This window comes from Podarcis melisellensis (assembly GCF_964234715.1).
Source record: "Podarcis melisellensis genome assembly, chromosome: 17".
Lineage (NCBI taxonomy): Eukaryota > Metazoa > Chordata > Lepidosauria > Squamata > Lacertidae > Podarcis > Podarcis melisellensis.
Window position 1 is genome coordinate 7270415 of NC_138534.1, and position 14263 is coordinate 7284677.

Below are 14263 nucleotides of genomic sequence, written 5' to 3' on the forward strand. Positions count from 1 at the left end.
GGCCGGATCCGGCCCCCGGGCCTTAGTTTGCCTTAATACCACAGGGGACAAACTTGCCTTGTCTCACTGTACAGTAGAGACGTCATATAAAGGGAAAGATTATTCTTGGTTTAGACACAATTGCCTTTTATTAGGCCTCTGGGATGGTTCTGAGGAGAGGAGAGGCTGCCCATAAATAATTCAACTTTTTCCAGAAGTTTGCAGCTACTCTGGAGGCTGAAAGCTCACATTGCAGAGTGTATCTCTTCCAGCAGTGCAAAAGTGTGGGGCAGACTGGAAGATTATCACTCTATCGAAGCAGAACCATTTTTTCTCAAAGCAATTGCCAAAAGAAGAAACGGGGTCCCAAAGGGGGGGGGAGGGAGGGGGAAAACATCACGAAACCAGCCCCCCCAAATGAATCTGTGCTTGTTCTTATTCGGAAGGCTTATTCACAACCTTTTCACAAATGAAAAAAGCAACGATCTTCTGTATGTGTAGAAACCCCTCCTCCCATATTCAGGATGATTCCCTTGAGTAGCCTCACTGCCCCCCCTTTACATATGGCTCTTAAATTTTCTTCCTGCTGTACAACAGAATTCATTTACTCCAACAGCCCCCCCAACAGAGAGTGCTTGTAAAAGATACACTGTTACCACATAACCATCTTATAATTATTTTGCATGATTGTGTGCTGTTTTTTTGCTTTTTGTCTGCTTTGATAACTTTTTGAAGAAGGACTACAAATTCTGTACATAAGGAAGAAGTACGTCGAACGCAACATTGAATGTGACCTTTGCCAGCTGCAACCATCTGAGAGCCAAACTAGACAAAAACGGCTTGTAAAAGGTCTTGAGCGTCCAGCTGGGATCAGGATCTCAGCAGGGGGCAATGTTTTGAAGCCCCTCAACCACCACGATCCCTATTTGTTTCAGTGGCCTGATATTTCAGTTTTAAAAGGTCATTTGTGCAGTTACTAACTCCTCCTCTCCTATGGTCCGCAGAAGGCTGGTTCCTCATACACAGGAACATTTTTTTTACCTGCTTGCGTATTGCGGACATGATACACCCTGCATGTTGCTACCAGAGAACTTGGCAAGGAAGTAGAAATCGGAAGAACAGCAACCTAAAAATCAGACCGGATTTTTAAAGGCAGCCACCAAATTTTTCCAAAAGTTCAAACAGAGATAGTGGTTTGCCCAGAACAGGTACCACCCACCTCCTTGCAAAATCAGGACTGCTTCTGGCAAATAGGGATCACATTAAAAGTGAAGGCTCACATAATGAAATGCTCCCCCCCCAATAAACAAACAAAACCCTGTGCTTGGACAACTAACCTTTCAGAAGGAAAGCTAGCTTCACCACGCCAGGTGTTCAGTCTTAAGAGGTTGGGGAGTGGGTAGGTGACCAGTTGAGATTGGCCTCTTAAGCTGCTCTTACTCCTGGTTTTTTTTTGGGGGGGGGAAGCTGGGGTGTTAATTTGCTTTTAGGTCCCCCTGCTCTTTTAAAGTAGGGCGATCTGATCACAGACCTCCCATGCCACATCTGTTTTTTGGGCCTCGGTCAGCTGGAACATTGTGGGCTTCCTAACTCTAAATGGCCTTGGCCCAGTATACCTGAAGGAGCGTCTCCACCCACATCGTTCATCCCGGACACGGAGGCCCAGCTCCCAGGGCCTTCTGGTGGTTCCCTCCCTGCGAGAAGTAAAGTTACAGGGAACCAGGCACAGGGCCTTCTCGGTGGTGGCGCCTGCCCTGTGGAGCACCCTCCCACCAGATGTCAAGGAAATAAACAACTATCTGACTTTTAGAAGACATCTGAAGGCAGCCCTGTTTAGGGAAGTTTTTAATGTTTGATGTTGTGTCACTTTTTAAATTTATTGTTATTATTATTCTGTTGGGAGCTGCCTAGAGTGGCTGGGGGAACCCAGCCAGGTGGGCGGGGTATAAATAATAAATTATTCTTATTCTTATTCTGGATGGGGGTTTCTTAGAGAAAGATCCTCTCAGCCCACCTGAGTCATCCAAATGCCCAGAGTGCCTCCCCCATCATCAATGTGGCTCTGCTAACTTGTCTGGGGAGAGTTCCGGCGAGAGGCAGAGGTGCACATCTAGAATAGAGACTCCAGGTGGGAGAGAGAGAAAGGAAAGAGGTGGGCAGCCAGAGATGGAGCAGTGACTGCAGAGGACAGAGGCTGGCTGCTCAAGCAGCTGCTTGGACTGGTCATCTTTTAGAGAAGCAGGACTCAGTCCTGGAGGATTTCCTTTTAAAGGATAAAAATGTCGCAGGACTCTCTGCAGCCCACATTCCAAAGTCACATTTCCACCCTGCCTCAGAGGGCCTCACGCCATGAAGGTTGCTGACAGAGGCCCTTTGCAAATTAAATGTGCTAAGGCAGAGGTTTTCGACCTTTTTGTGCCCACGGCTCCCTTGACCAACTACCTTCCTTTTGCAGCACCCCAGTGGGGCTCAGGAGCCCAGTTCTGTCCCCCGTTGCCTGCAGAGCTGGCAGCCTCTCACCCTTTTTCGAACACCCTCCCTTGTGGAGTTTTCCATCAGCCTCCTCTCCTCTCCCCTCTCCTTGGGAGTCCTCAGGGCAGCCACTACTGCTGCCCCTGGTCTCTGAGCTGTGCCCCCTGCCCCAAAGAGAGGTGCCTCCTCACACTGCCCCACAGGGGCCTAAGACTTCCCAACAGCAAGAGCTGAAGGACAGGCTGGCTGGACTCCCTCACCTGCTGGCTTGCTTACTCCGAGGCCACCTCAGCTCCTGGCAACCAGCACCCCCTGGCCAGCTCCAGAGGCACCATTCGCCTGAGGAGCTTGTAGCCAGGGCTGCTGCAACAAACAGCCATGCAAGCCTTTGGGAAGCCGAGATGGGAGAGGGCATCAGAGGAGAAATGGAAGGAAAGAGGGACAGAGGCCAGTGTTGCCCATGACACCCCTGACCATCATTTAAGGCACCACTGGTTGAAAACCACTGTGCTACAGGAATGCCGGCAGCAGAAGAGGCAGCCTCAGCAGTGATGGAGGAAAGGTCCCTTATCACATTTTGCATTTCATTTGCCCCCAGAGCATGAAGGCTGTGTCTCATAAATATGTAGGGAGGGGCACTCTGAAACCTGTCTTAAGGGTTGCTACCCAACAGCTCATGATGAAATTGAAGCAGGACCACCCCGAGTTGTGGCATGAAAGGTCTACTGGTTACAATGTCCACCTGTAGCTCTCAAGAGTACAAAGACTATAAAAAGTGTCTGCTTCCTGCTCTCCCTCCACAAATGAGTATTCTCAGAGACAGTAAGGCATTTTGGATATGTTCAGAGGAGTGCCTTAACTCAGCTGCCATGAGTGTCAGCATTTTTGAAGACATATATATTTCTCTGTGTGGAAAAATACATAGATAGGTAACAGAGATATCATGTATCCCTTCGAACTCTACCATTCTATGACACCAATGGCTACAACAGCACATAAAATCGGAACTGTGATACTTCTATGTTGATCCTAGGAGCTGAGTGTAAGATTTGGCTCTCCTGGTCAAAAACAGAAAGGGATGGATAAACTTCCCCAAACCAGTTGCTGGAGACCACAGAGTGCTCTTGTGCTTAGATCCTGCTTAAAAGTTCTCCACAGGCAACTGGTTGGCCACTGGGAGAACAGGACATTGGACTAGATGGACCACTGGCCTGATTCTGCAGGTTATTATTATGTTCTTGTGGGAATGTGGATGGTGGTGTGGTCTAAACCACTGAGCCTCTTGGGCTTGCTGATCGGAAGGTCGGTGGTTTGAATCCCCATGACGGGGTGAGCTCCTATTGCTCTGTCCCAGTTCCTGCCAACCTAGCACTTCGAAAGCATGCCAGTGCAAGTAGATAAATAGGTACAGCTTCGGCGGGAAGGTAAATGGCGTTTCCATGTGCTCTGGCTTCCATCACAGTGTCCCGTTGTGCCAGAAGTGGTTTAGTCATGCTGGCCACATGACCCAGAAAGCTGTCTGTGGACAAATGCCGGCTCCCTTTGCCTGAAGCAAGATAAGTGGCGCTCCCCAAAGTCACCTTTGACTGGACTTAACCGTCATTTACCTTTTACCTCTACATATTATGTTCTTGTTTAATCAAAAGCTGGTAGCAAGTTGTTGCTAGTAATGGCATAAACACCCCACTATTTTAAAATCAGGGTTATGGGGTGTGAGTGTGTGAGAACTGGCTACCCACTTCCCCTGGCCAAAAGCAGCAGTTCTCAACCTGTGGGTCCCCAGATGTTGTTGGACTACAATTCCAATCATCCCTGAGCTCTGGCCTTGCTAGCTAGGGGTGATGGGAGTTGTAGTTCAACAACATCTGGGGACCCACAGGTTGAGAAAGGCTGCTTTAAGGGATCCAAGCTAAGAAGGCAAACATCAACAGCATCATCGCAGACACAGCAGAGGAAGCTCCAAGCATTTTGCTGCCCAGCTGCCACTGAGCAGTTGGTCGAGGGTGAGCAAGGGATCCAGGTGTGTGTAGGGATCCTGTGTTTTCCCACGGGCGCCCTAAAAGTACTGCTCACCACTTCAGTTGCCTGTGCAGCTAAGTTTGCTCTGGCTTCGGCTTTCAGTGAGAGAAGCTCACGGCAGCCATTGGCCTTCCCATGGTAGAAGGAGACAGGGAACGTGATTTCGGCAAAGTCACCCGGACGTAACATTTTCATACTGCACTACCGTCACTTCTATTTATGTAAGTGCAAATCTGTACGTTTCCCCACATCATGTAATACAGAGATACATCCCAAGTTAAGATCGTGCTAAACAAGAATAAACAAAATGTTGTCAAGAAAAGCTGTGAGATCTCATGCGGAAAAAACATTTCACAGCATTTTACAAACTACGTAGGTGCGGCTAAAAAAAACAGAGCATTTCCAGGTGGCCTGTTTATTGAGCATTCATCCTAATTCCTTTGCAGGGGGGTTAGATGACATTGGCTATTTAAATAGCATTTACCTGCAGGGAGTTAAATGATGTTGTGTTAAAGCAAGCGTTATCCCACTCTGGTTTACAAATCAGAGTGTTGGACTTGGAGATCCAGATTCAAATCCAGGCCTTGAAGTGATGCTACCTCACAGGGTTGTTGTGAATATAAGAATGGGAGAGACTTGTGTATGCCCCCTCAAACTCCTTGGAGTAAAGAAGTTTGGTATAATTGTACTTTTTTTAAAAAAAGAAGAAATGAAATGAAAAGAAAGAAAACTGGGAGCGGGGAGGGAAGATGGACTGGAGTGTCCTAAACAGAAGCCTATGAGTAAAGTAAAAAAAGAGAAAAACTATTATAGCAACAACAGGCATATATTTTCAAACCAGGTCTCCCCCAGAAAACAAGTGGGGGTGGGTGGGAGAGGAGCATCTGATCTAAGCAGCATGAAATTGCACCTATCCCTCTCCTGCCCCACCCCTGGGTCGTGCGCAAAGAATTGGCAGATCAAAGCTGGCAGCTTCTGCGGTTGCACTGCTTCTGCTTTCTCCCTTCCTTGAAGGTTACCGAAGAGAGTCACAAGGGCCGAGGGAGGGTTGAGTCATTGTGGATAAATAGGGAGACCACGTCCGTCCGGGAAGGAGAGAGAGAGGGAGGGAGGGAGGGAGAGATGGTGGTGTGTTTGTGTGAGCACATAGTTCTTGCTCCCTCTTGCCTGAGGGTTGCACAGCCAGCTCTGCCCGCCTTCCCCTCCCCAGTCTGGATAGCCTGCTCCTCCTTACAGGATGCTGGGCCCCCTGCCACAACTCCCCCAGTTCTGTCGGTCCCTGCCTACGGAGCAGCCCTGTGGTTATGCTCTCTGGGATCTATGTGGGGCACTGTTTGACAAGGCAGAAGGATTGTGACTGCAGCCGCTTCCAAACTCACTGCTTTTTTTTCTAGGTAGACATAAATCACATGCCAGCAAATTTAGGTTGTGCAGTTAAGAGCAGATTTGGCTCTGTCTCGCAGCAAACGGCACTTTAAAAAGCAGCCGCCACCGTGGAATTGTTATGGTAAGAAAAGCGGTGGGGAAGTGGACTGGGATGTGTTCTAGTGTGAGATAACAGCCATGCCAGGTGATGTCATACAACCTCTGAGAGTGAACACTCAATAAGCAACAACACTGCATCACATCAGCGCAAAATTTTGTCCAAACCAATTAAAACGAAAGCTCAGTATAAACTGTGATGCTGTATAAGCTCTGCACATTTCCCCCCCCCCCCCGGAAACGAATCAGGATGAATGCTGAAAATACAGGTTGTCTGGAAAAGCCCTCTAAGATCAGAAAGAAACTCAAGGTCTTGCAGGATTGCTCATTGCAGGGACAGAATGTGGAATACTGCCAACATGAGGCACCCCTGTGGAATTCCCCTTAGGAAGGTTGGCTCTGTGGGTGGATTTTTATATATCCAGGTTCTGAATGCCATTTTTGTAGTCGGGAAGAAGGCATTGCCTGGGGTCTGCATTCTTCTCCCCCACTCTCATCTGTTTCTGCAAGCTGGTTTTGTTTGCGTGCGCTTAAAAAACTTGCAAGAACCATCTAGCCAGAGAACAACAGTGCTAGAAAAGAAATAATTGAAAATGTTGCATCTTGCACACCACCTTCGGATCTCTTTGGAAATCCATTTCCTTGCCAGTCCAGGATTAGCTAGTAGATCAGGCTGTGCATGCGTTATCCTTCCCCTTTCCCTGTAGCATCTAGCTTGGCTGATTTGTCTGCGTGATCTGAGTTTACAGGCACTGCGCTGCGGTGGACCTGCCCTCTGCATGCAGCGAGCGGTGACTGAATGATCAGATATCATCTCACAGTTGGGGGAGCTTGTGAAGTTTCTAGGTCTCTCTGGAAGCCACTGCCTTTCCCTGCAGGACTGGGAGCCAAACCCCATCCACCTGGCTTCCATTTCCCCCAGGAATACCTGGGAACCCAGCCACATAGGCCTTGCATCCCTTACAGACAACGCTTCCTGCTCTGATCAGACAACCCATACCTTCCCTTCCCTCAATCCAGATTTTATCTCACACACCCTTTTTCAGAGTATCCCTGATTTGGAGAAGAATGTCATATGGAAAATGGAGAATTAATGGAGGCACAGGAAGCACACCATCCCCATTAAACGGCAGTATGGATGAGCCCAAACTCTCTTTCCAGCATCTGGTGGAAGTAGAGAGAGAGGGATAAGGCTGGTTGCTTCTGTAACAGCTTCCTGCTTCTCTAAGCATTCCTCTTCAGCCAACTCAGCCACCTGGCTGTTGCCCTGAGGCCAGGGCTGGCCCAATCTAAAGAGGTGTGCCCCAAAATTTCTCACAATGTGGAACCACAGCTCAGCAGTCAAGCACATGACTTGTTTTGAGAAGAACCAAACGGTTCAGTCACTGGCATCTCCAGTGAAAATGATCTCGGGTAGCAAGGCTGGGAAATACACTTCTCCTCTGCAGCCCTTGGACAGGGACTGCCAGTTGGAGAAGATAATAATATTAGAGCCACCCGGACATGTGCAAGCCCATCAGAAGCTCTGGTACCCTAAAAGGCAGCTTCATTTCATATGTTTATAGGGGCAGCTGGGGTTCAACCCTTGGAATGCAGTCAATGGCGCCTCTCCAAAGTACTGCTGCCCGCAAGCAACCGATTGTGCAGTAGGGCCCCATCCCAGGCGCCTCTCTGTACGGTGACGATGGAGCTGTCTGAGTAAAAATAACTCTGGGGTTGATCGGTTTTGTGCTGCATGGCAGACAGAAAACATGGCACACGTTTCCAGGGCCCTGCCAGGTCTTGGCACAGGGACTGGGCAACGCTGTCTAACCCAGCAGGGTATCCAACTTGGGCCCAGTTATAGAGCCTCTCCCTTTATTGGCACCCTTCAAAAACAGTGCTCTTGCTTGGGAAGTGCCATGGTGTATTTATCCGTGGTTTTTTGTACACGTACATTTTTGATCGCCTGCCATTTTTCAGGCCAATCTGTTTCCTCTGTGTGCCCCCAAACACTCCCTGCGTCCAGCAAGTGTACTGTTGAAACTGTGTTCAACTGGCCAGATCTGCAGACAATGAACACATGGAGGGAGGAGGGTGGGATTCCTTCTCCTGGCCCCACCCCACCCCAATCTTCATCACCAATGTTCTATACAGAGCCTACGTGCGTAGAAGCTGTATCCTGTGTTTCTGCCGGGGTACAAACAGCGCTGACGGAAGCCTGTTCACACAGGCAGGCAGGAAGCGCAGAGGCTCCGCACGTAGGTTCAGATGAACACGCAAAAGTTGGGGTCAGCAGGTGCAACACTGACCTCCTTCCTCACACTGGACGGGGCTGGATGAACAGGCTTCAGCCATTCCATCCCCTCTGCAGGCTCACGTCTCTCCACTAGGTGGGCCTCTCACAGCTTGAGGAACTAGATGCCTTCAGGGAGAGGGAGGTGATGACTTAGCAACGGCAAGTGTTGTGCGCTGTTGCCATGGCAAAGCAACAAGAGCAAGTGTGCGCTGCTCCCCTTGTGCCAAACTCCACCCAGCAGTTAAGAGATGCAGGTGACCTGCACGGGAGAAAATCGCTTGTACAAATATTGAGGCACAGCCAGCATGAGACGCTGCTCTCAGTTACCGTGGCGTAAATCCAGGGACTCCTGCCAGATTTTCACTAGGTGCCCGGTCCAGTATGGGGAGGGCGATTAGGGGTGGAGAAGGAGATATTTTCAAGCAGCATGGCCATAATGAGGAAGCCCCTGGGACGCAATTGGTGTGTGGCACAGGCAGTACTGGTTAGTGGCACCCTTGGATGAGAGAAGGACAGCCCAGAATACCTGGGCAGGGATGGAGAGCCTGGGACCTTCTCAATGTTGTTGGCCTCCCAGCTCCCTTCCACCCCAGACAGGATGGGCAATGATCAGGGATGGTGAGAGGTGTAGCCTGCCAAGGCCGGCATGTAGATTTTGAGTATTAAAAGTTTAAATGTTATGCCCATGGGGGAGAGGCAGGGGACCAAGGTGGGAATCAAATGGGGGTGACTGAAGCAAGCAAGATGTCTTTCAGTCTGTGGGAGACAGAGACCAGAGGACAATCCATTCAGATGTTCTCTGTTTACAAACCACTTGTAGGTTAATGGGAACGGCTGCACATATAATTAGTATTAACACGGCTCCTCACCTCAGGCACCTAATTCTGTTTGGGCCTGCCTTGTCAGAGTCCTGTAGGAATCCCACCAAAACCAAAGTGAGGTCCATCTCTGCCCTTCTTCTAAAAAAACATAACTTTTATTTTTTTAAAATGCCTCAGTGGTGCATTTCCTTACGCCACAACTTCACAGTGCCAGAGGATGTAACAGAAACACAATGGTACATGCCTCATCCTTTCCACAAAGAAAACAATGACTGCTCCTACGTTCAGAATGTGTAGCCCTAGAATGACTCCCATTTTGTTGTTTTACATAAAACAGTCCTGTTCTTTAATCCTAACCCTGGCAGCCTGCTTGAAAACAAATGAGGCTAAAACATTCCTCACTCGCAACATCCTTTAGTGAACATTTTCTTGATCCTGGAACTCAGAGAAGGGTTGCCATATGTCCTCTTTTTCCAGGACATGCCCTCTTTTTCATGGGTATGTAAAATGAGAGTCGTCATAGAGATCCATAATTAAAAGCAGAAGTTGGCAAATGTGTCCTCTTTTTCGCTCTTCAAACTCTAGAGTTGCCCACTGAAGGTGACTGGCGGTAGGCTCAGGAGGCCAGACTAAAGAAAGGACATTTCCCCACACACTGCAGAAGTGATCCATCCAGGGATCCATCCAGTGGATGCAGGCCGCCCTGGGTGTCACCCACTGAGGGGAGTGAAAAAATGCCACAGCGCGCCTAAGCCACGCGTCTCTCCTGGAAGTGACACGGTGGCTTGGGCGTGCACAGGCTCCACAGTGCCCAAATGGTCCACCCACTGCCTCCCCCCCGCTACAGGGTGGCTGAGAGGGAGGAGGCAGGCAGACCCCAGAGGCCCCATGGTGCACCCCACCCCTATGGGTGGCTCGCCCTGTCCCTGGGTGGCTGCCCCAGGCGCCCAAGCGGCTTCCTCCGCCACTGGATCCATCATGCCTAATCGACAAGATGTGGTTGTGATGGCTTTAGGAAAGGATTTGGGCAAACTCCTTGAGGCTACAGCTACCAACAAATATTAGGGTGAAGGCCACTAATTCCATTCCCAAGTGCTCTCTGGTTGGAAACAGGTTGCTGAGCCAGACTGACCTTGGCCTGTTCCTGTAGGGCAAATCCTTTCCCTCTTATGGATTAATTGTTTGAAAAAAGGGACCTCTTCATGGTCCTGTGTTATTACTAGCACATCACTCTGCTCCGTAAGGAGTGTGCTGACTGCGATGTGCAACAGGGTATTAGAAGACAATAAGATGGTCTCTTGGTAAAATGCACTCATAGTCAGAAACAGTGATTAGTTGTCACTGTGGTAAACCTATATTGACCTATGTAAAGCTTCACAATGCAAGTTGGGGCTCCCATAATGATACAACCCCCCACCCACCCCAAGAAAACAGCAACAGTGAAGAAAGAGACATCTTTTGCCCTAAGGTTTCTTCAGCTGGATGAACAGGTATGCAAAGCATCAGATCTAATTACACACGCTACTTTATAGGACGTGAGCAATATGTCCTTCGTTTGTGCACCGTCTCAGTTTTAATTGCATGTGTGCTTGTCTGAGGACCAAGACTTTAAGTTTCTTTGTTTCACATGCTTTCTTGGATTCTAGGACTTCAAAGTTATGTTCTGCCACAAGTTTTCATACTTTCCCAGTTTGAAGACACCCCCCTCCAAATAAAAAAAATACAGAAATCTGGGACATTCTTGGCTTGCATATACAACACCTGTCCTGAGCAGTCGGTACGAAAAGATGGGTGAGATCTTGTTGAAAATCAAAGCTTTGTTCTGTTCCTTCAGGGTGTGCTTGAGCCACTGATGTAATTGCTAATTAAACAGGATGTGCAGCACAATCCTATGCACTCAGATGTATGTCCAATTGTATCTAACAGGGCTTACTTCCAGTCAAGCATGCATTTAACACCTTAGATCAGGGGGCAGCAACCTTTTTCAGCTGTGGGCTGGTCCACTGCCCCTCAGACCATGTGGGGGGCCGGACTATATTTTGGAGGGGGAAAATGAACAAATTCCTATGCCTCACAAATAACCCAGAGATGCATTTTAAATAAAAAGCACACATTCTACTCATGTAAAAACACCAGGCAGGCCCCTCAAATAACCCAGAGATGCATTTTAAATAAAAGCACACATTCCACTCATATAAAAACACACTGATTCCCGGACCATCTGCAGGCCGGATTTAGAAGGCGATTGGGCTGGATCCGGCCCCCGGGCCTTAGGTTCCCTACCCCTGCCTTAGATGCACTAAAAGTACATCTTTCGGAGCTATATTTACTGCATATATAGCCCACATGGGTAACACAGGCACACACACAAACTGGTTAAAAACAATAATATTTATAGGAATGTGCAGCTATTTAATTTCCTCTCTAAAAGAGTAAATCCAGTTGCTTCTGACTTTGGCATTCAAAAACTTCTTCTCTAGCAAACTCTTTCCGGCGCTAGTCTCTGTCCCTAGAGCAAAAACTTCTTTTGGGTGGAGGGGGGCTTGGATTTAGCATAGAAGTGGAGTGGGAGAGAGAAATGAAATTCTTGCTATTATATAAATACCATTGTCCGACTGCCTTAGAGCCAGATCAGCTTTCGGGACCAATTCACACAATCATTCTGCAGCTGGGGCACCTGACGTGTTTGTCATATAACTAACTGCAATTTGACGTGCCAGCTCAAACTTTCTGAAGTTGGTTAAGCGGTCATAAAATAAATACGCATGCCGTACCCATGACGAACACTTCAAATGAAGCTTTGATGGCTTGGCTGGCCCAGCGGACAACTGGGCAGTGTTAATCAAGAGCAACATTGCACCGAAAACATATTTGGGGTTTGTACCACTTGAACTGACATGGCTTCCCTCACAGAATCTTGGGAATTGTAATTTGGTGAGAAGGGCTGTGAATTCTCCTTTCAAGCTCCCTCCCTTTCAGATCTCCTAGCATCCCTGGGGAAAGGGAATGACTGTTAAGCCGATGGAAGTCTGTGTTATTATAGACACGCCCCAGGGAGACTCCATAGGTGGCTGGTGTAATTCTCACGCAGTGATGTTCTGAGCACCAGACTGACTGGTGCAGTGGTTAGCGAACTCTCTGGGTGGTCTTGAGCAAGTCACCCTCTCTGCTTTTAATCTTGCTCACAGATGTTGTGAGGTCAAAAACGCCACTTTGTGCTCCTTTGGAAGGAGGACAGGATCAAAATTAAATACCTTCAAAGTGGTTTGCCAAAACGGTGATTCAGTTCAGGCTGGGAAGAAGTGGCCACCCATATGTTGTGGCTGTTTGATGACGGCCACAGCCACGTGATGACAGAAATGGCACAATCAGTGGGTGGGGTTGGGCACTCGCCAAAGCCTAGGTCCATTAAGGAACCCACCAGGAGCCAAAGGCCGCCAGCTGTCCCCTTTTTAGTAAGCCTACAGGGATGCCCAGTGGTCTCCACCCAAGCTTTGCTTAGCTTCAAAAATGCTACAGAAGCGGGTAAGTTCCTGACCCCTTACTGGGCTTGGCTAGAAATCACATCCATAGAGAGCATGAACTCCAAGGTACTGTCTCAGTTCTCATGCCTCACAATCTATACATCTACCCCATGCCAAGAGAGTTAAGTGGGTCTTCTTCCATGGCCCAGAAATTAACTGAATCCAATTCTACACAGGACTTCTGGGTCCAAGCTTGCATGTTTTGCCCCACTTTCCCTCCATTCCATTTACCAGGAATAGAACCCACCCAGACTGGTTGCCAGTTCCTCTTCAAATATTGCCTGAATTCCCAAGCCCCAGGTCCTTGTCAGTCACAAACACTCTTTTATCCCACAGATATGGCTCAATTCCAGATAAACTGGCTTGATTTTTGTCTTGTGGAGACCACTAAGACCCACGCTCTCCAATGCCATCACTGTATCCATCGTAATTATGGGCAACTGTTCTTCAGAGTGGAAGGGCAGAAGAAGACCAAACAATATGCAGCTTAAGAACGAATAAGCTTGGGGACACAAACACATTGTCAGTTGGTGTTCCGGAGAAAACCGGAAAGGTTTCGTTGTCACTTTCTAGAGAAAAGACTTCTGAGGAGAGGCTCAGTGGAGGCACAAAGATGATAATTCAATGGTGACCAGCATAGTTACAAAGACCAAATCCAACAGGTATAATCTGATGTGATTAAATCTTTTCGGGTATCTCAATTCACGGTGGTAGAGATAACCTTAGAAAAGGGAGACTGGATAGCAATGACGGGCCCAACTGGGGTTGAGGCTGATTGGGGACACACACACACACACACACACCTGTTCACAATTGAGAAACCTGGTACTAGGGTTGCCATATTTCAAAAAGCAAAAGCCAGTACACCCTGAAAGTTCTTGAGGTTTTTTTAAGAAGACCTCAAAACCGTTGAGCCTTTTTTACACAAACCCCCAAGTTTCCCCCCAAGTACTTCAGTGCTTTAATGCCCATCCCAATTCAATAATTTCCCAGCGTATACTACGAAATATTCTAATGTGCACTGCTATAGGACCTGAAAGTGATTTACAGGCCTAGAAAAAAGATTTAATAATACGTGCCCTTTAGTGGCCTGGAGACATTGCTTGGGAAGGACATGGAAGACCAAGTGTGGAAATCGTGCTCGGGTGTGCGCGGCAGCAGCAGGAGGCCCCATTAGCTAAAGTGGTGCTTCAGGTTAAGAACAGTTTCAGGTTAAGAATGGACCTCCAAAACGAATTAAGTACTTAACCCGAGGTACCACTGTAATCCACTGTGACATTTGTTCTGCCCAAGACCCATTGAAATGAATGTGAGATGCCCAAAAGCAAAGTAATGTTTATACGGAACTCCCAATAATTCCAACAAGGTTTTATGTAGAAGAACTTTCCAGTGAGTCGCACATCATGTTGATGAGTGGGCGGGTGTGTGACATTTGGATTATCCAACTCAGGCACCAAAACATTTTGTCCTAGGGCAATGGAGGATTCAGACAGGTTTTGTTATAATCAGAGAGGGTTGATTCCAAGTAATGAGTCTTGGGTTGGGCAGTTTAAAAAACACACAAAAAGTACAGAACTTTTGGCAAACTACAAAGAATGGATTCTAATTCCCCACCTCCTAAAACATTACATTTTATGCCTTCAGATCCATGCCAGTGTTATTCTGAAACTGTTAAGATTGTATCAACT